The sequence below is a fragment of the Peromyscus maniculatus genome, chromosome 23 (assembly GCF_049852395.1).
Source record: "Peromyscus maniculatus bairdii isolate BWxNUB_F1_BW_parent chromosome 23, HU_Pman_BW_mat_3.1, whole genome shotgun sequence".
Taxonomy (NCBI): Eukaryota; Metazoa; Chordata; class Mammalia; order Rodentia; family Cricetidae; genus Peromyscus; species Peromyscus maniculatus.
The window spans coordinates 5,699,717-5,718,867 of NC_134874.1; the positions used below are offsets into that span (position 1 = coordinate 5,699,717).

Genomic DNA, 19,151 nt, shown 5'->3' on the forward strand with positions numbered 1-19,151 from the left:
CTCACAGAGATCTGCCTGCCTCTGCCCCCTAATGCCCCCACCCCCAAGTGCTGGGATTAAAGGTATGTGCCGGGAAATTCAGTCTCAGATATAAGTTAATTAAAGCACAGAGACAGTGGTCCAGAACTCAGCCCTCTACCTATAATACCGTAAGACCTCTAGCTGGACGCTAACAGGGGGACTGGGGTGGCCCCTTCCAATCCTGCTTGTCCAAACCGTGTGCTGGGGCTCTGGCTTCCAAGTTTCAGAAATAAAAGAGGACAACAGAGTTGAAGAAGGCAGAGCACAACCTTTGGGGTAAGGTAGAGCTGGTTTCGAATCCTGACTCGGCTCCTTCCTGTGTGTTCTCAGGCGAACTCTAAACCTCCCTGAGACTGATCATCTGTCAGTAGGACCGATCGATCGATCGATCGAGTCATGCTGGGGGCGGGGGTGGGGTGGGGTGGCTGGGGAGTGGGGGTGCAGTTTAGTTGGTAGAGTGCTTGCCTGGCATACTCAAGACCCTCCTTTTGGTCTCCAGACACATAGGCAAACAAACAAAAACCTGCTTCGGAAATGACCTATCAAGCCAGGCATGGTGTTCTGCACCTCTAATCCCAGCATTCAGGAGGCTGAGGCAGGAGGATCAGGAGTTTTTTTTTTTTTTTTTTTTTTTTTTTTTTTAATAGCTAGATGGTGTCTCAAAAACAAAAAAACAAGGGAAGGAAGAGAGGGAGGGAGAGAGGGAGACGAAAATGAAATTAGAGGTTTGCCTAAGGCATCCCCCCCCCCCTTACAAAGTTTCAAAGAGAGGCCGGAGTCCACCTGACCCTAAAATCAATGGCTTTTAGACAGAGGAGGGATGAGCGCCGTGGCAGCCACCATCCTTGCCCCACTTAGCCAGGCAGGCTCAGGTGTCTTAGTCACCCGCTCGCTCGGTGAAGCATTGTGCTGACCTCCGGGAGAGAGCCCAGAGCTGGGCACAAGATGGATGAGGCATGGCAGGTTTCTCGTTTCCCTCTGAGGGGGTGGCATCTGGGATTACCGGATCAACGTAATCCTGTAGGTGGGTGGGAAGCAGGTCAGGTGGAGGGACGGGCCGCGGCAGAAACCCAGAGGCGAGATCCAGCTGGGGACTTGGGGGAACCGCGAGGCGGGCGGGCAGCCAGTGTGGCTGAGAGCTGGGAAGAGCCTTCATCAGGCGGGACGGGGGACCACTGAGAACTTTCTAACCTCTCCTTTCCCTGGTTCTCGTCTCCCTCTCTGCCTTCAGTGCCTTCTCTTTCTCAGGCCCGGGGCCAGGGCTGCCTTCCATTCTCCCCACTTTGCCTCCTCCCTCCTCTGCCCCCCTCATCCTCTTCTGAACAGGAGCCCCACCCCCACAGGTCCAGTTCACACCCACCCCTGCCCCTCCCGCCCCTCTCCCCCTGACAATGAGGACCCGAACCCTGGGACCAGTTAGCCCACAGCATTGTCCCTTTAAGGAATACCGAAATCCGGACACCCCTCTCCTCCCCCACCTGAGAACCAATTTGGGTTCCCGAATTCAAGTAGAGGCTTTTGTGTGTCACGTGTTTGGGGAACAAAGCCCTCAGCGGCAGGAATAAAAGCTCCCATTCAGGGGCCCGTTTGTTCTCATTCTAAACGTTTCCACTCCAGCCTCGCCTCTTTCCCGGGTTCCCAGGGCCGCCCAGCTCGGCCTCACCTTCTTGCCTCAGCACCAGGCATTAATGCCCTACCCAAAGCAGGTGGCCACAGACCCAGGGCTCTGCCCACCTCCCCCTCCCACCCCTAAGAGATCAAATGACACCAGCTGGCCCTGAGCTGTGCCCTGTGTTCTCTCTCTCTCTCTCTCTCTCTCTCTCTCTCTCTCTCTCTCTCTCTCTCTCTCTCTCTCTCTGTATGTTAATGTCCCCAAGGCATCTGAGACCCCCAGAGTTTAGTTGTCTGAAGTCATGCTGATGACCAAGAGAGGGAGTCTGGACACTTAGCTGGAAGACAGGACAAACTAGAAGACACAAATGACTTTGGCAAAGCAGGCAGCCTGTGGGGTCAGTCACCTGCTGGGAGTTAGAGCCCCCACTCACAGTGCCTGTGAAGGAGGTCACAGTCACAGGCAAGCCTGAGGCAGGCAAGTTGGAGCTTAATCTTTGAGAGAAATAGTGGGTTGGTCAAGTCCAGGGTGGAAGAAGAGCCAGCGCCAGGGAGAGCCACATGCTGGAGCCATGAAAGAGAATGTTCTGATATTTTCCTGGTGTGGTGGTGCACATCTTTAATCTCAGCACGCAGGAAGCAGAAGCAGGTGGGTCTCTGAGTTCAGGGCCCGACTGGTCCCCATAGCAAGGTCCAGGCCAGCAGTAGCTACAGTGAGACCTTGTCTCCAAAAGAAAAAGGGAAGGGGGAGAATATGTTGATCTGGAATGGTAATTGATACGTTGCCAGGAGACTTGGTGAATACTGTGTAATCTGGTCTGTGTAAGAAAACTGGAGAGATGACTCATGGGTTAAGAGCACATACTTCTCTTGCAGAGGGCTTGAGTTCTGTTCCAGAACCCACACCAGACAGTTGACAATGGCCTGTAACTCCAACTCTAAAGGATCCAGTGCCTCTGGCACCTGTGGGCATCTGCGCTCACATAGACATGTTTTATTCATTGTAATTTATTTTTTTCTTCCTGCTACCCTCAGCCTCCATTGCTGGGGTTGGTTGCAAATTATACCCGACACACAGGACATTTTTTTTTTTTTCTTTTTCTGGTACCGGGCATTGAACCAGGGTCTTCCACATGCTAGGCACACATTCTACCGTGGAGTTACACGCCCAGCTCCCAGTTAGCCACCTCAAAGTGTGCATCGAGGGACCACCCCTGTGTTGTGCGTCTTTGTTTCTACCATTTCCTCCTTGTCCTCGCCTCACCAGCAAGCCTGTGGCTCACTTAACCATCACTCCACTTTAAAAAAAATTTTTTTTAAAAAAAATTCATTTTACATACCAACCACAGATCCCCTTCTCATTCCTCCTCCCTCCTCTTCCCCCACCCCCCACCCCTCATCTCCTCCTCCAGAAGATTAAGTCCTTAGTTGAGGCAGGACCGAGTCCCTCCCCGCTGCATCAAGGGTGAGCAAGGTGTCCCACCATAGGTAATGGGACATCAGTCCACCTTTCTCTACCCCATGGAGGTAGCCCCTGACCTGCCTGCTGCATCTCTAGCCTTGGCCTCATTTTGATAGGTCAAGTAAATGAAAATACATGACATTGTCTAGCTAAAAATATCTATGTTTACTTAGCATGGGTTTTTTTAATGCATATATATACACGTGTGTGCAGGTGTGCATGAACTTGTGTGTGTAGGTTATCTGTATACTGGTGTGTGATACTGCTGGCATGGGGTGGGTGGTGGTGGTGGCGTGTGGCAACCAAATCCTGTGTGCCTGTGGGTCCAGCAATGGAAGCTCCATGCCATTCAGGTCCCTTTTACTTCATTTTGTATTTTATTTGAAAAGAAAAGGAGCCAGGCAGTGTTGGCACACGCCTTTAATCCCAGCACTTGGGAGGCAGAGGCAGGTAGATCTCTGTGTGTTCCAGGCCAACCTTGTCTACAGAGTGAGTTCCAGAATAACCAAGACTACACAGAGAAACCCTGTCTTGAAAAGGAAAGAAAAGGAGAGAAAGTGAGAAAGAAAGAAAGGAAGGAAGAAAGAAAGAAAGAAAGGGAGAAATAAATAAATAATAAATACATACATACATACATACATACATACATACATACATACCGAAAGAAAGAAAGAAAGAGAGAGAGAGAAAGAAAGCATCCAGGCTTCTCGTACTACCCCAAGTCTCAACACCTCCAGAACTTGCTCTCTTCTGTATACTGTGATGAATCCCAGTGTACACACACACACACTGCTGAGATCAGAACCCTAGACTAGCTCAGGTTCCCACACCAACATCTGTAGCTTCATCTCATCCCCAGGCTAGATTCCCTTTGCTTTTATTCATTTTTGTCTTTATTAATGCCAGGTTAGTTAATTATTTTAATTTTAATTTTTTTAATTGTGTAGGGAGGCCAGAGGCTTTGGATTCTCTGGAGTGGGAAGACATAATAGAGGAATAAAAAAGAAAGAAAAAGAAAGAAGAATATCTTCTTCCATCACTCTATTTTCATTTAGTTTTTTTGTTTTTTTTATGTGTATATTGTATATCCATATGTGTATGCATGTTCACAAATGTGTGAGCACACATCTGTGTTTGGGTGCATATGCGTGTGTGTGTGTGTGTGTGTGTGTGTGTGTGTGTATGTGTGTGTGTGTGTGTGTGTGTGTGTGTGTGTGTGTGTATGCCTGTCCTACTTGACTGCTCTCCAGAAGAACCAGGAACTCACTAATTCTGGCTAGTCTAGCCAGCAGCTTGTCCGGGCCTGCCACGTTTTATGTGGGCTCTGGGGACCTTACTCAAGTCTTCACACTTGCATGGCAAGTGTTTTATCCACTGAGTTGTCTCCTCAGTCCCTCCATTTCATTGAGAAGGCTCTCTCACTGAACTCCTCAGTCCCTCCACCTCATGGAGAAGGCTCTCTCACTGAACTCCTCAGTCCCTCCACCTCATGGAGAAGGCTCTCTCACTGAACAAGGAACTTGCTGACTCAACCAGGTGTGCTGGCCAGCAAGTCCCAGGAATCCTCCTGTCTCTGCCTCTGCAGTGCTGCGATCACAGGCATGTGCCTCCGTGCCCAGCTTTACACGCATGTTACCGCTCTAACTCAGGTCCTCCTCTGGCTTGGGAGGCAATCTCTTCATGAGCTGAGCCATCTTCCTAGGCCCTGCTTGTGGGTAGCATTTATCAGCTCATCGTTCCCCCGCCCACCACCACCCTTTTTTCCCCTTGCTGTTGGGACATAGAACTCAAATTGGCAAAACTTTCTGTGAGGCTGAGAGTTCAATCCCCAGCACCACAATAGCTAAGTTCATTTAAAAAAAAAAGTTAAATAAAGAGGGGCTGGAGAGATGGCTCAGCAATAGGAGCATTGACTGTTTTTTCAGAGGATCCGGGTTCAATTCCCAGCACCCACATGGTAGCTCACAACTGTCTGTAACTCCAAGATCTGGCACTCTCACACAGACAGACATGCAGTATGAACCAATGAACATAAAAAATAAAATACTAAAAGTAAATAAAACAATCATTGAATGGAAAAAGAAACTTTATAAAGTGATGGGGATCAAATCCAAGTTCTTGCGTAAGCCCCCTGCCACTGAACTACATTCCAAGGCTGTATCTTGTGTGTGTGTGTATATGTGTGTGTTTGTGTAAATACAATGTGCATGTATGTGTTCACACTCACGTGTGTAAGTGTGGGTGCACAAGCGCCACACCTTGTGTACGGAGGTCTAACTTAGATGTCAGTCCTCACCTCCCACTTGGTTTGTGACCATGTCCATTTGTTTTGTTGCCACTGTGCGTGCCAGGCTGGCTGGCTCTCTGGCTTCCGAGGAGACTCCTGTCTCTACGTCTCATCTCTTCATGGGCAGCTATGGATGACCTTGAAACCCCTAGGCTGTAATTACAGATGTGCCCGACCACACCCCAGTCAAAAGTATCTGGGTGTGTTTTGTCATCAAATATGAAACGTGCAAAAAGTATGACTGTACAAGCTTAAGCCCAATAAATACAAAGAATACATATCGACGAACTAGGCTTCTCTCTCTGGATCATTCTGAGGGGCTCCCAGGGACTCCGGCTTCTCTGGAGCCTGCTAATGGTGATGACGCAGCAAGCACAGCATCGCTACAGGGACAGCTGGGTCAGTTGCAGTAAAGCAAAATCGGGAAGTCCTCGCTTTTCAGGTTCAGCATCTCACTTCTAGGTCACGGTCGGAAGGACAGGCAGGCGTTGAACCCTGCTGCCTGCTCTTTCTAGGTGCTCTAATACTACACTAAGGAACCACTCTCACAGACTTGCTGATCTCCCGATGGTAGCTTCAGAGTTCAAGGCAGAAGCCCGTTGGTGGAGGATCTGAAGGGACAGGAGCGGGCAACATGGACAGTCCCGGAAGCACCTCAGTGAGGTGACACCAAGTGACTGGCGTAGTGTACCGGGGCCAGGAGAAGAAGAGGCCTGGGCAGGAGGAACCCTGCTCTTCTTCTTACACCTGATGCCACTTTAGCCAAGGAGTGGCGTGTCTCTGGACCTCATCTCTCATATGGATATACTAGTAATTAAAACAGCATCATAGAGTTATCTGATGAGCCAATGAAATAGCATGAGAAAGTGCTTAGGCTGCTGAAAGAGCTCAATAAACCATCGTGGTCATTATTATTATGTCCAAAGGCTTAAGGAGGGCAATGGGTCCACCACATCGTGCATTCAAGATGGAGTGCCTACTGTGCGCTAGTCCACACCACGGGGAACAAGAGAAAACAATCCTTACTTTTGGGAAGGATTTAATGAGGCTGGGATGTAACTCAGTTGGCAGAGTGCTTGCCTAACATGCACCCTGGGTTCTGCCCCCAGTGATCCATAAACTGGGATGGTGATGCAGTGGGGAGGTGGAGGCAGGAGGATTCCAAATTCAAGTTCATCCTCAGCTACATATTGAGTTTTAAGCCAGTCTGGGTTACATGAGACTCTGTGCAAAGAAAAAAAAAGAAAGAGGATTAAGAGGGGGAGGGGGAGAGGGAGATTCAGGGGCATTAATCAGGAGACACATGCACACAGTCACATGGGCACAAAAACACACAGTTGTAGCAAAGGCTGTAGGGAAATACAAGGGACAAGGGAAAGTGAAGCAGAAGGTCTCCGTGGGGAAGTGACACTCATTCTGGACAGACAAGGAGGAGGGAATTTATGAGGCACAGGAAGAAGAGGAGGGCGTATTTAGGGGATAGAAAGCTCAGGCTGAGGAAGGGTGCCCGGGCTAAGATGGGTTTGCCCATAGCAGGAAGATGCTGCAGAATGGGGAAGGACACTCTCGGCAGACAGAAGAAAGCTCCGGGAGAGAAACATAAGGGATGGGTATTCTAGCCAGGGAGAAGGTTGTTGCCAAGGCTGAGTCTGGCGATTTCCAGATTCTTCAAGGTCAGTTAGTAAAAAAAAGAGGGGCAACAGTTGTGGGGCAGATGAGGCAGGGGCCAGGCCACCCTGAGCTTTGTCATCTTCTGGGCATGTTTGGGATTTGCTCTATAGGTTCGAGGGAGCTGCTGAGTCTCAGCTAGAGCAGAGGGCAGTATGACACCAGGTCACGTGTTGTCCCATGTCACTGAGCTACTCTTTTTACTTTTCTATGCCTGTATGGGCCAGTGGACTATGCACATGTACCTGTTCATGTGTGCATGCATGTGCACGTAGAGCCCGGAGGACAGTTTCAAGCATCTCTCTCTCTATTGTTCTCCGTATTAATTTTTGACACAGTCTCTTCACCAAACGCCGAGTTCCCCGATCCAGCGAGATTATCTGGCCAGCGAGCTCCAGGAGTCCTCCTGTCCCGGCCTCCCCAGTGCTAAGATTACAGGCATGTGTCACCAACCTTGGCTTTTATTTAGTGCTAGGGAACAGAAGTAAGGTTCCCACTGTCGTGCAGTAAGCCCTTTTATGGACCGCACCATCGTCCCAGCCATACGAGGTCAATATCGCTCAAGGAAGGCAGCTCCTTGATTCACTTGATAGACAGAGAGGTAAGACAGAAGTAGTTGGATTTGGGCTGGAGAGATGGCTCAGAGGTTAAGAGCACTGACTGCTCTCCCAGAGGTCCTGAGTTCAAGTCCCAGCAACCACATGGTGGCTCACAACCATCTGTAATGAGATCTGGCTAAGCAATACACCTATTTCTTGGCTATGTGGCCTTGGGATTCTATGCACAGTCTTCGGGCTTGGCTTTTCTCTACTGTGTAAAGTTAATAGGAGCTGAGGGTGTCAGTCTCTAGTGGAAGAAGACATGCTTGGCGTACTGGAATCTGAGTCTCACAGACTCCACCCTCCCAAAAGCCTCACGTTTTGAGGAATGACTAAATGAATCAGTTGGTGTGTATTGCTTAGCAAGCCCGTGGGATATTTTGTAAATGGCTGCTACTGCTGCTATCTTTGTTTATCAGGAAGAGAGGGAGGGAAAGACGGGCTTGGCGATGGCCGACCCTAGTGGAGTCAAGTCCCAAGGAAGAGCACTTAGCACTGTACTTGGAACATAGCAGACATTTATTAAATATTTGCTGGATGGATAAATTTCATGCACTTGATTTTTTGCGATGGAGTCTGTTGTGGCCTGGCCTCCGAGAGGAGGCTGACCTTGAACTCCCAAGCCTTCTGCCTTTCCCTCCCTAGCGCCATGAGCACAGCCTGACTTCCTCTCTCCATTTTTGCTAGAGTAAGTTCTAGCCTGTGTAAGTCAGTGACCCTGGTTGAGCTTTACTGTAGACCGAGCGCCCTGGCTGATACTGGAGACAATAGCTGGGTGAGGGGAGAAACACCAGCTCAGCCAGAGGGCTCTCTCCCCCATGCCTGCCTCTGCCTCTGCTCGAATGCCAGACTTCTTTCCTCTCCATCCACTGTCTCCTTCCTTTGAGCCTCCGAGGTTCCCTAAAGATCTCATTCTGTGTTATAACTTCTTACAATGTGTCCTTGAGTTGGAGGCTAGACCTCCCTGAGAACTGGCGGAAGGTCTTGCTCAGGTGGGATACTGACTGCTGAAGTAACTGGCGTGCTGGCCAAGGTAAGTTTGATTCACTGAATGAAAAGTCAAGATTCTTTTTTTGTTTGTTTTTTTGTTTTTCGAGACAGGGTTTCCCTGTGTAGCTGTGGCTGTCCTGGAACTCACTTTGTAGACTAGGTTGGCCTTGAACTCAAGAGATCTGCCTGGGCCTCCTGAGTGTTGGGATCAAAGGCGTGCGCCACCACCGCTGGCAGGAAGTCAAGATGCAAAGACGGGGCCACCAAGCTAGTTGTATGGTCTTGGACTAAACACTTCCTTGTCCGGATCTATAGCTAGAGTTTTTCTCTCCAGGTCCCGCCAAGCCCCGGCAGTCCCATAGCCCACTTATAAAATAAACATACAGATGCTTATATTATTTAAACTGCTTGGCCATCAGCTCAGGTCTACCACTGTCTAGCTCTTACTCTTATACTCAGCCCATTTCTGTTCATCTATATGTTGCTACGTGTTCTGTGGCTTTACCTGCTGCCTTTACATCATGCTCCCTGGACGGCAGGCTGGCGTCTCCTCCTCTCTGCCTTCCTGTTCTCTCAATTCTCCTCTCTGCTAGTCCCGCCTATACTTCCTGCCTGGCTACTGGCCAATCAGTGTTTTGTTTATCAATCAATCACCCACAGCACGGATCCCTGAGTGTCTGTCTGTGAGAGGGTGGCAGAGCCTCTCCATGGTAACATGCGCTCAACCATTTTGAAACTGGTATATGGATGACGAACAGCTTTCCCATGTGACACACTTCCGTGGGTATTCAAATAACGCAACCTGAAGTTCTAAGTCACCCCAGGTCGATCTCCCCACCAGGAGAGCTTATCTAAAGGGCCGAGAGCAGGAATGACATTGTTAGTGGATGTAACCTTGACGACACTCTCTCTCATTTGTCTCGTTGCTCTGCTCGTCTTTTCCTTCACACCTTTCCAAGACTCCACGGCTCACAAAATGAGGCCAGGGCTTTAGAGAGATGATTGAGCGGTTAAGAGCACGGGCTGCTCTTGGAGAGACCAGAGTTCAGTTCCCAACACCCCTGTGCCGGTACACAACCACCCGTAACTCCAGTCCCAGGGGATCCAACATAGTCGCCTGGCCTCCAAGGGCACAAGGCACGTGTGGTACACAGAGAGCACTCGGAGAGTTCCAGGACAGTCTGGGGTACATAGCAAGTTCAAGGCCAGCCCAGGCTACAGAATGAGACCCTTTCTCAAAAAGAGGGGGTGGGGCATTGAGGATGTATGTGGCTCAGAACAGTGCTTGCTTTGCATGCCTGAGGCCCTGGGTCTAATTCCCCAGCAACAAAACACACACACACAGGAACACATACACCGCCCCCCCCCCCACAGGAACACACACACAAACACATACACACATGGTTTTTTTTTTATTATTTTTTATTTTTATTCCATGGTTGGTTAAATTCATGGATGTGAAACCTTTAGACACCAAAGCCTTACTGTATTAGGCACATCTTGCCCTATTCCCCAATTACCTGTATCCATGGCAGACATTGATAATCAATCACAGATTTCCATCCTCACCCAGCCACAGCTACTGCCCGTCAGTAGAAAAACTGAGTTCAATTTCCCGTCTCTAGTATAATTTGGCCACTTTCCATTTTGCACATGAATAAACTAGGGCTCTGGGAGGGGAAGAGCGTGCTTCAAGGTCAGAGACAGAGCCCCAGGCTCCTGCCTCCCTGTCAAATGCTTTTTCCTCTTTATTCGCTGACTCCAAAAGCTATTTTCTCTGGGACTGCTGAAAACCTGATCTCTAGGGAGAGGGCACAGGGCGGGGGACCCTGCCCTCTAACCAGCCCTTCATCTCTGTGCCCTGCCCGAAGTACAGGGGAAGCCCCTGCCAACAGCCTGCAATCCCCTCCCCCACGGGCACCAGCAACAGACCTGTGGTTTCTGTTCAGTTTCCCAAAATAAATACTTATACAAAAAATGTTTTTTTTTTTTTTTTTTTTAAATAAAGGAAGCATGCTTTTAGCATCTCCGTGTTCGGCCCCTGAATTGTGGGATTATTAATTGACCAGACTAAATCAAATAGTTAATTACAGGCAGGAGGAGGCAACTCCGGAGGCCGAAAACACAGAACTCTGAAAGCAGCTCTCACCCCCTCCTTCCACCAGCACATCAAACTCGCTCTGGTTGTCATTGGAAGCGACAGTGAGAGGGTGAAGAAGAGGGAGAGTCAGCAGATCTGGACACACTGGGTGTTCTCAGCCGGGCAAGCCGAATCGTTCAGTGAATTCCCTCATGCCAGGGCCGGGGCACAAAGCAAAGGGAGCCAACTCCTGCTGGAGGTGGCTGGCTGTTTGATCTTACCTGGCTTGTCACTCTAGGCACCTCAGCCTCGGTTTCTCACCTGCAGGACAGGCATAAGACCATAACCTATATGTATTGAAAGGCTGCCCTAGTTCCCATAGGGATGCATAATTACAGGCCGGTGAGACAGCTCAGTGGATAGAGGTGCTGGCCGATCGCTAAGCCGGCCAACCTGAGTTTGATCCACGAGCCCAACCTAGTAGAAGGACATAAAAGGCTCTTGAGAACTGTCCTGACCTCCACATGCACACGGTGGCACACATGGGTGGGCATACACACATAAACATTAAAGAGGCGTGCAATTATTACGTATTGATTAAGACTGAAGTTAGGGAGCTGGGAGTGGTCATCCCTGGGATGACGGTATAGGGTGCTAGTCCCAGCTACTGATGAAGGTAGGGCGGGGGGGGGGGGGGGGGGGGGGAGGCTAGTTTGAGCCGAGGGTTTTAAAGCCTGCCGAGCAATACGGTGAAACCCTCCCCATCTCCAGCGGACTTACCTGAATGCAGCACCTGGGTCTGTGGGTATATACCTCATCGGGACAAAGCATGGCTTGTATGTGTTACATGCGTAGGTCTGTGGGTTTGATACCCAGGACCAATACAATAAGATAAACATAGAAGGTATTTTGAGAGAGAAAGAGAGAGAGAGAGAGGGAGGGAGAAAGAGAGGGGGAGAGAGAAGGAGGGAGAGAGAGAGATAGACAGATGGACAGTCAGGCGGAGAGACTGTATCTACTACATTGCAGCGATTTTTAAATGATTTGGTTAAAAAGTACAGTTGTAGCTGTGTAGATGACACACCCTTAACTCCAAGCCTACAGGAGGCTGAGGCAGCAGGACCAGGATATTAAGGCTAGCCTGAGCTACACAGAGAGACCCTGTATCTCAAACAAGAACAGTCTAACTCTGCATAACAGTGCTTTATGCTTTATTATTTACTTATTTATTCGAGACTGGTTTTTCTCTGTGTATCTCCAGCTGTCCTGGAGCTTGCTCTGTAGACCAGGCTGGCCTTGAACTGGAAGATCTGTCTGCGTCTGCCTCTGCCTCTGGAGTGCTGGGATTAAAGGCGTGCACCACCACTGTCTGGTTTTATTTTGTTTTTGTTTTCGAGGCAGGGTCTCCTGAAACTCAGGTAGGCTTTCTATTTTTTTTTAATTTATTTATTTTTATTTTATTTACATTGGTGGTTTGCCTGCATGTATGTGTGTGAGGGTACCAGATCCTGGCGTTATAGACAGTTGTGAACTGTCATGTGGGTGCTGGGAATTGAACCCAGTTCCTTTGGAAGAGCAGTCAGTGCTCTTAACCACTGAGCCATCTCTCCAGCACCCCCAGGTAGGCTTTCAACTCAGCAGGTAGCCTAGCTGGCCTTGGTCTCCTGACCCTCCTGCCTCCACCTCCCCAGCACTGGGATTATATGGTGTGCCAGTGTGCCCAGCATTCATCATGATGTTTCGGTGTGCACAGTGATGGTTCCACAAGCTGATGAAGGAACGGAACTGTCCCTACAGCCTGATGATATCGCAGACCTCGTCACCCAGCAGCACAGTGAGTCACTCACCTGCTTATGGCCAGGCTGCTGTGAATGTACCCACAGCCCTGCCGATCGTTAAAGGAGCAGGGCAGACGTGGTTATGTGTAGCATCTCTCTCCTAAGTGAGATCTCGACAGGCTCGCTATTTCCCATGATGCACTGTACCCCCTCGCTATCTTTGTTTATTTATTTACTTATTTTTTTGGCATTGGAGATTGAACTCAGGGTCTTACCACCCATTAGCACTTGGCAGCTCCATTGCTAATTAATCAAATTTATTTATTTACTTTACGTTGGCATGGAGTCATCTAATAGATCGTGGGCAACTTATCAGTGGCTACAGCTCCCCTCTCCCCACCAGGACCAGCAGCCGTCCACTGCCTGTAGCTCCTTAGCTTGGGGGTGGGATCTCATGAGCCATTCCTATCCATGCTAGAATCTTGCCCGTCTGCTTAACCTAATGCAGGGAACCACATTTAGGAACGATCACTCCCTGAATGATCACGTTGACCAGTTATGAATCTCCGTCTTTACGGCTGACTGATGAAAAAAGAAACTTCTCTAAGAACAGCACGAGTCTGTGAGTGTTCACGTACGTATCTAGAAGGAAGTTTGACCACATGCATTTAGTGAGGCAACAGTAGTAGTTTCCCTCTACGGTTTGTGATCTCCTCAGCTATGGACTTTGGATCAGGATTACAGTACCAGGCATGAATTCCCCACTGGAAATCATGGGCCAGGCCTCAAAGCCAATCAAAAAGGGATTGGTTACCCCCATGACAGCTACACACCACTATTGCATTAGTGTGTACATTTCCCCTGGCAGTGTCCACCACGGGGTAAGACCATGAGTTACTTTTCTTCCCCAGTTGCCTGCATATCACCTGGCCAACAGGGAGGAGGTGTCTAGGTCTCCGGCTTGATTTCTCTAGGTTCTGTGACCAAATGTATTATCTTTAGCAATAGGGTCTTACTATTCTAGTTCTGGTAGATAATCTAGAGTCATGGCAGTAGCCTGTGTTTTCTGGAGGGCTTTTGTTGTTCCCCTGGCTGACAATTCATAGAAAGATATCCAGGCCTGGTACTGAAATTTTTGTTTAATGACTCATGTCTTATGAGTGTAGCATTATCTACCCATGCAGGGAATTCTGTTCAAACAACTTCTCCTTCTTCTTCTTCTTTTGGTTTTTGAGACAGAGTTTCTCTGTGTAATCCTGGCTATCCTGGAATTTGCTCTGTAGACCAGGCTGGCCTCGAACTCACAGAGATCCGCCTGCCTCTGCCTCCCAAGTTCTGGGATTAAAGGCGTGCGCCACTGACACCACCACTCAGCCTGTTCAAACTTATTTGTAAATATATATATATATATGTATATACACATATGCATATATATTTAAATTAGCTTATAATATTCATGTATCTTTTTCATACATCCTTAGTTTTGTTTACACCTATTTACTCCCATTCCATCTTGCATAAACATTCCATCTCCAGTTTTTTCCCCATCTCCCCTTCCCTGTATCCCCTATCCACCCAATTGGTATTTTAGAATGTACTCCTTCTACATATGAATAAATATACATATAATTAAGGGGACTAGAAACACAGCTCAGTGGTAGCTTGCTCCCCCAGCATACCTGAGGCCCTGGGTTCAAAACTACAAGAAGGAAAAGAAAGAAAGAAATTTAAAAACTAAAGCTAGGCGGTGGTGGCACACACCTTTAATCCCAGCACTTGGGAGGTAGACCAGGCGGATCTCTGTGAGTTCGAGGCAAGTCTGGTCTACAGAGCAAGATCCAGGACAGGCACTAAAACTACACAGAGAAACCCTTGAAAACAAAACATGGGTAGCCTCTCAGGGCCCACATCCCTGAAGAAAACTCTCCCCGTCACACACACACACACACACACACACACACACACACACACACACACACACACCCCAGCAGCCATCAATTGGCAGAGATCCTCAGATCTCTTGAAAAACAAAACAACAAAACAAAACAAAAAACCCTAAAGCTGGCCAGGTGGTGGTGGCAGCGGCGGTGGCGGCAGCAGCAGCAGCAGCAGCAGCAGCGGCGGCGCTCGCCTTTAATCCCAGCACTCAGGAGGCAGAGGTAGGCAGATCTCTGAGTTTGAGGCCAGCCTGGTCTACATTGGGAATTCTAGGACAGGCAGAGCTACACAGACAGACTGTGTCTCAAAACAACAACAACCAACCAAACAAAACCCTAATTAACTCTGATCATGGTGGTGCATATATCTCAGATCAGAAGTTTAAGGTTGCTGGGTGTGGTGGTACATGTCTTCAATCCCAGCACTCTAGAGACAAGAGTTCAAAACCAGTCCAATGTCCTTAGTGAGCCCCAGGACAGCCAGGGCTACATAGATAGACCCTGTTTCAAACATCAACAGTAACAAAACAACAACAACAAAAGCTTATGGTTATCCTCAATTCGAGTCTAGCCTGGGGTATGTGAAACATTTAAAATAATATCTTTCTCTTTTTAAAAATAATGGTTTTAGTGGAAGCTGCGCGGGGTCTGTGGACCAGTCCTTAGCCCTCACCGGAGAAGCTGCTTTTTGCAGAGACCTACAGCTAGTCCATGTGCAGACAACGAGAATGTGGAGTGCTCAGCTCTAAATGGGACACCTGTATCACACCTCCATCCCCCAAGGCTCTGGGGTCATCTCCGAAGAAGGGGCAGGAAGACTGTAAGAACCAGAGGGAGTGGACATCGGCAGAGAAACTACTTCCTGGACAGGACAGAGCAGCTGCAAACACGAACTCACTGCGGCTGGGCTGCACGCACGCACAAGACTTGCACCAGATCAGGCTGGCCCCAACCCTGGCAGGAGCCCCCAGCACAGTGGGGGCAGGGCTGGTGACATTGGAGCTCTATCTGAGGATCTCTGCCAATTGATGGCTGCTGGGGTGTGTGTGTGTGTGTGTGTGTGTGTGTGTGTGTGTGTGTGTGTGTGTGTGTGTGGTGTGACAGGGAGAGTTTTTTTTCAGGGATGTGGGCCCTGAGAGGCTACCCATGTTCCAGCGGATGGTCGCAGATCCATGCACTAAGGCAGTGGTTCTCGACCTTCCTAACACTGCGACCCTTTAATACAATTCCTCATGTTGTGGTGATCCCCCCCAACCACAAAATTATTTTCATTACTACTTCTTAATTGTAATTTGCTACTGTAATAAAATAATAATAATAATGTAAATATTTTTGGAGTTAGAAGTTTGGCAAAGGGGTCATGACCCACAGGTTGAGAACCACTGCACTCAGTGGCCTCAGGTAGTTAGAGTACTCGAAATTGGGAGAGGGGAGTGGTGGGCTAGAGAGTTAGAAGTTTGGCAAAGGGGTCATGACCCACAGGTTGAGAACCACTGCACTCAGTGGCCTCAGGTAGTTAGAGTACTCGAAATTGGGAGAGGGGAGTGGTGGGCTAGGAGAGGGATTGAAGGAGGAGAAATGGGAGGGGGGTTTGATTAAAATGCACTGCATACATGTATTAACTGCTGTTTTAAACTTGACTGTGTAACAGTTGGCTGTGGTAAGCCGTCAGGGGCCTCACTTACTTGGCGCTTGACTGTCTTGATCACATCAAGAGGACACGTCAAATGACCGACTGTACTGGTTAGGTTGACGTTCACACAACAAAATCCCTCAGCTTACTTCTCAACACTGCTTCGCTGTGGGGAAGGGACACGCAGACGTATATAAATCTGTGCTCCGGTCTGTGAGCGTGGGAATCGCTGTCTTACTCACCATCCCTTGCTCCCTAACTGAGATGACCCTGAACTTCTGATGCTCCTGTCTCCGCCTCCTGAGGGATGAGATGGCAGGCATGTACTACCATGTCCAGTTTATGTGGTTCTGGGGATTAAACCCAAGGCAATAAATACTCTACCAATTGAGCCACACCCCCAGCTTCTGACCTTGAACTTGTGGTCCTCCTGCCTCCCCCTCCAAAGCGTGGGGATTACAGGCAAGCATCACCACACCTGGCCTCTGGGTTAACGCTTAAGTACTCAGTATCTGTAATACATGGGTCCAAAGGTGGAGAGGGGGATGGAAACTTCAAAGAGGCTTAGAACAGGGTGCCTGCCCTTAGTAGCCCTCATCCTAGCACAATAGATAATCCAGAACCATCTATGATTACCAGGTGTATTGTGTACACTTTAAAGAGGTGGGTAACATGGTACAGTGGTTTATGATGGGAACAATGACATCATAAACATCTCTGACGTCCCCAGCTCACCCACCTGCTAACAATCTGACATTTGTTTATTTATTTGTTGTTGTTATTTTGAGATAAGATCTCACTATGGAGCCGAGGCTGGCCTCAAATGAATGGTCCTCTTGTGTCTGCCTCCAGAGTGCTGATACGACAGATGTGCACCATCACAACTGGCCAGTCAGAGCTAATAGGAATATATTTGCTTCTCCGTGATCCTGTTTCCTGGTCTATGAAATAAGAGTCCAGCCCCAGAGTGGTTGTAAGCATTGAATGAATGTACCGGTGCCCAGTGTTCAGTACAGGGCCTGGTACATCCTGATTGCTCAATACACCATTGCATTGAGATGTTATTTTATCATTTATTGTACGACTTTGGACAGATTGCTTAACTTGGTGCCACTTGTTTCCTTGGTCAGGAAAACAAAAATAGAATAAAATTGCCAGGAGGACAAAATTGGAAAATCCTGGGAAGTGCTTAGGACCGTGTCTGGCAGATGAAAAGTGCTTCATAATGTTTCGACGATGATAATGAAGGAGAAAGCATGTCATGACGAGGTGGGGGGGGGGGGCTGGGGCAGTACATTCATTTTGTTGATAGGCACTAGGTTAGGGACAGGGTCACACTAGGTAAAATTATACTTTTTTTTGGCAACATCTTTACTGCAATATAATTCACATACCATCCAATTTACCTACTTCAATCCTTAAAATAGACTCATAGAATTTTGAAACATCACTATAATCAATTTTAGAACATTTTCATTATTCCAGAAAGGAAGCTGAAGCCAGGTGTAGTGGCACATCCCTGGAACCCCAGCACTCTGGCGTAAGGAAGAGGATCATTTCAAGGTCATCCTCAGGTACAGAATGAATTCAAGAGGCCAGCCTGAGGGCCAGTGGCACAACTCAGTGGATAATGATGCCTCTCGCCAAGGCCAAAGTTGTACTGTGATCGATTGCTGGACCCACAGAGTAGGAGAGAAGTGACTTTTGAAAGTTGTCCTCTGACCTTCTCACACATGCACATGAAATGTAATACATTTTAAACAAGAAGCTAGCCTGAGCTACATGAGACCATGTCTCAAAAACAACGACAAGAAACAAAACGGAGCTGGAGAGATAGCTCAGGAGTTAAGAGCACTGACTGCTCTTCCAGAGGACGCGGGTTCAATTCCTAGCAACCAGATGGCAGCTCACAATTGTCTGTGACTCCGGTTCCAGGGGATCTGATGCCCTCACACAGACACACACACAAACAAAACACCAATCAATCTTCAGAAAATAAAAATTAAAAGTTATTAAAACAAACAATCAAACAAACAAACAAACAGCCCTTAGGAGGTAGAGGAAGGAAGATCTCTGTGAGTTCCAGGCCAGCTGAAGCTACATAGTGAGACCCTGTCTCAAAACAACAATAACAACAAACCAAAAAAAAAACTCCCCCAAACCATAAATGAGTCAGGTAGTGGTGGTACACACCTTCAATCCCAGTACTTGGGAGGCAGAGGCAGGCGGATCTCTAAGTTTACAAGACCAGCCTGGTCTACAGAGTGAGTTTCAGGTTCGCCAGAGCTATATAGTGGGCCCTATCTCTAAATAAAGTAGAGCAACATCAAGCCGTGACCTAAGTTTTGCTAATTACGTGTGTGTGCACGTGTACACGCGCATGGTTGCTCGTGACATAGTGCATTAGAGGGTAGCTTGCCAAGTCCATTCTCTTCCCACCAATAGGCCACGAGGTTTGGCGGCAAGCACCTTTACCTGCTGACCCACCTTGCAGCCCCAGGGAGTTTTTGAGGTTTTGTTTATTTATTTATTTTTTTGGTTTTTCTCTGTGTAGCCCTAGCTGTCTTGGAACTCACTCTGTAGACCAGGCTGGCCTCGAACTCACAGAGATCCGCCTGCCTCTGTCCCAAGTGCTGGGATTAAAGGCATGTGTTACCACCGCCCGGTGGTGCTCTTACTGGCTGAGCCCTCTCTAGCCCACAGGGGCTGATTGCTAAACTGCCAGTTCTTCCCGTTGATCTGTATGTCTCTGGGAAGGCTAACACGACACACACTTCATTTTTCTTTTCTTTTTCCAGTGCTGGGAGTTGAACCCAGAGAGCTACTTGTATATGTGAGGACCACTGAGAGCTGTCCGCCAGGCCCCAGTCTGGATAGTAACTGAATCTGAATTGGACCAGAGAAATGCACAGAGAGCTCTCTTATCTCTCTGTCCACTTTAAAGTTTTGGGACGCTTCCAAGTGCAGGATCTCAGTGCTGAAACATCTGTGAGAGGACACAGGGCTCGGAAGGCTTCATGGTAAAGCCCGAGACCCATATAGAGCACCAGAGATCCCTGGACCAGTCTATGGGTTGACTCCCAGT

General features: G+C 48.5%; 1 long non-coding RNA gene across 1 annotated transcript; it reads right to left on the reverse strand.

Annotated features, from left to right (window-relative positions):
* Positions 1–632: 632 nt before the first annotated feature.
* LOC143270588 (uncharacterized) lies at positions 633–1,330 on the reverse strand. The gene is made up of 2 exons (XR_013047793.1): positions 1,213–1,330; positions 633–1,039 (listed from the first exon to the last, which is right to left on the reverse strand). It is a non-coding gene; the product is annotated as an uncharacterized LOC143270588 (long non-coding RNA).
* Between the last annotated feature and the right edge of the window lie 17,821 nt (positions 1,331–19,151).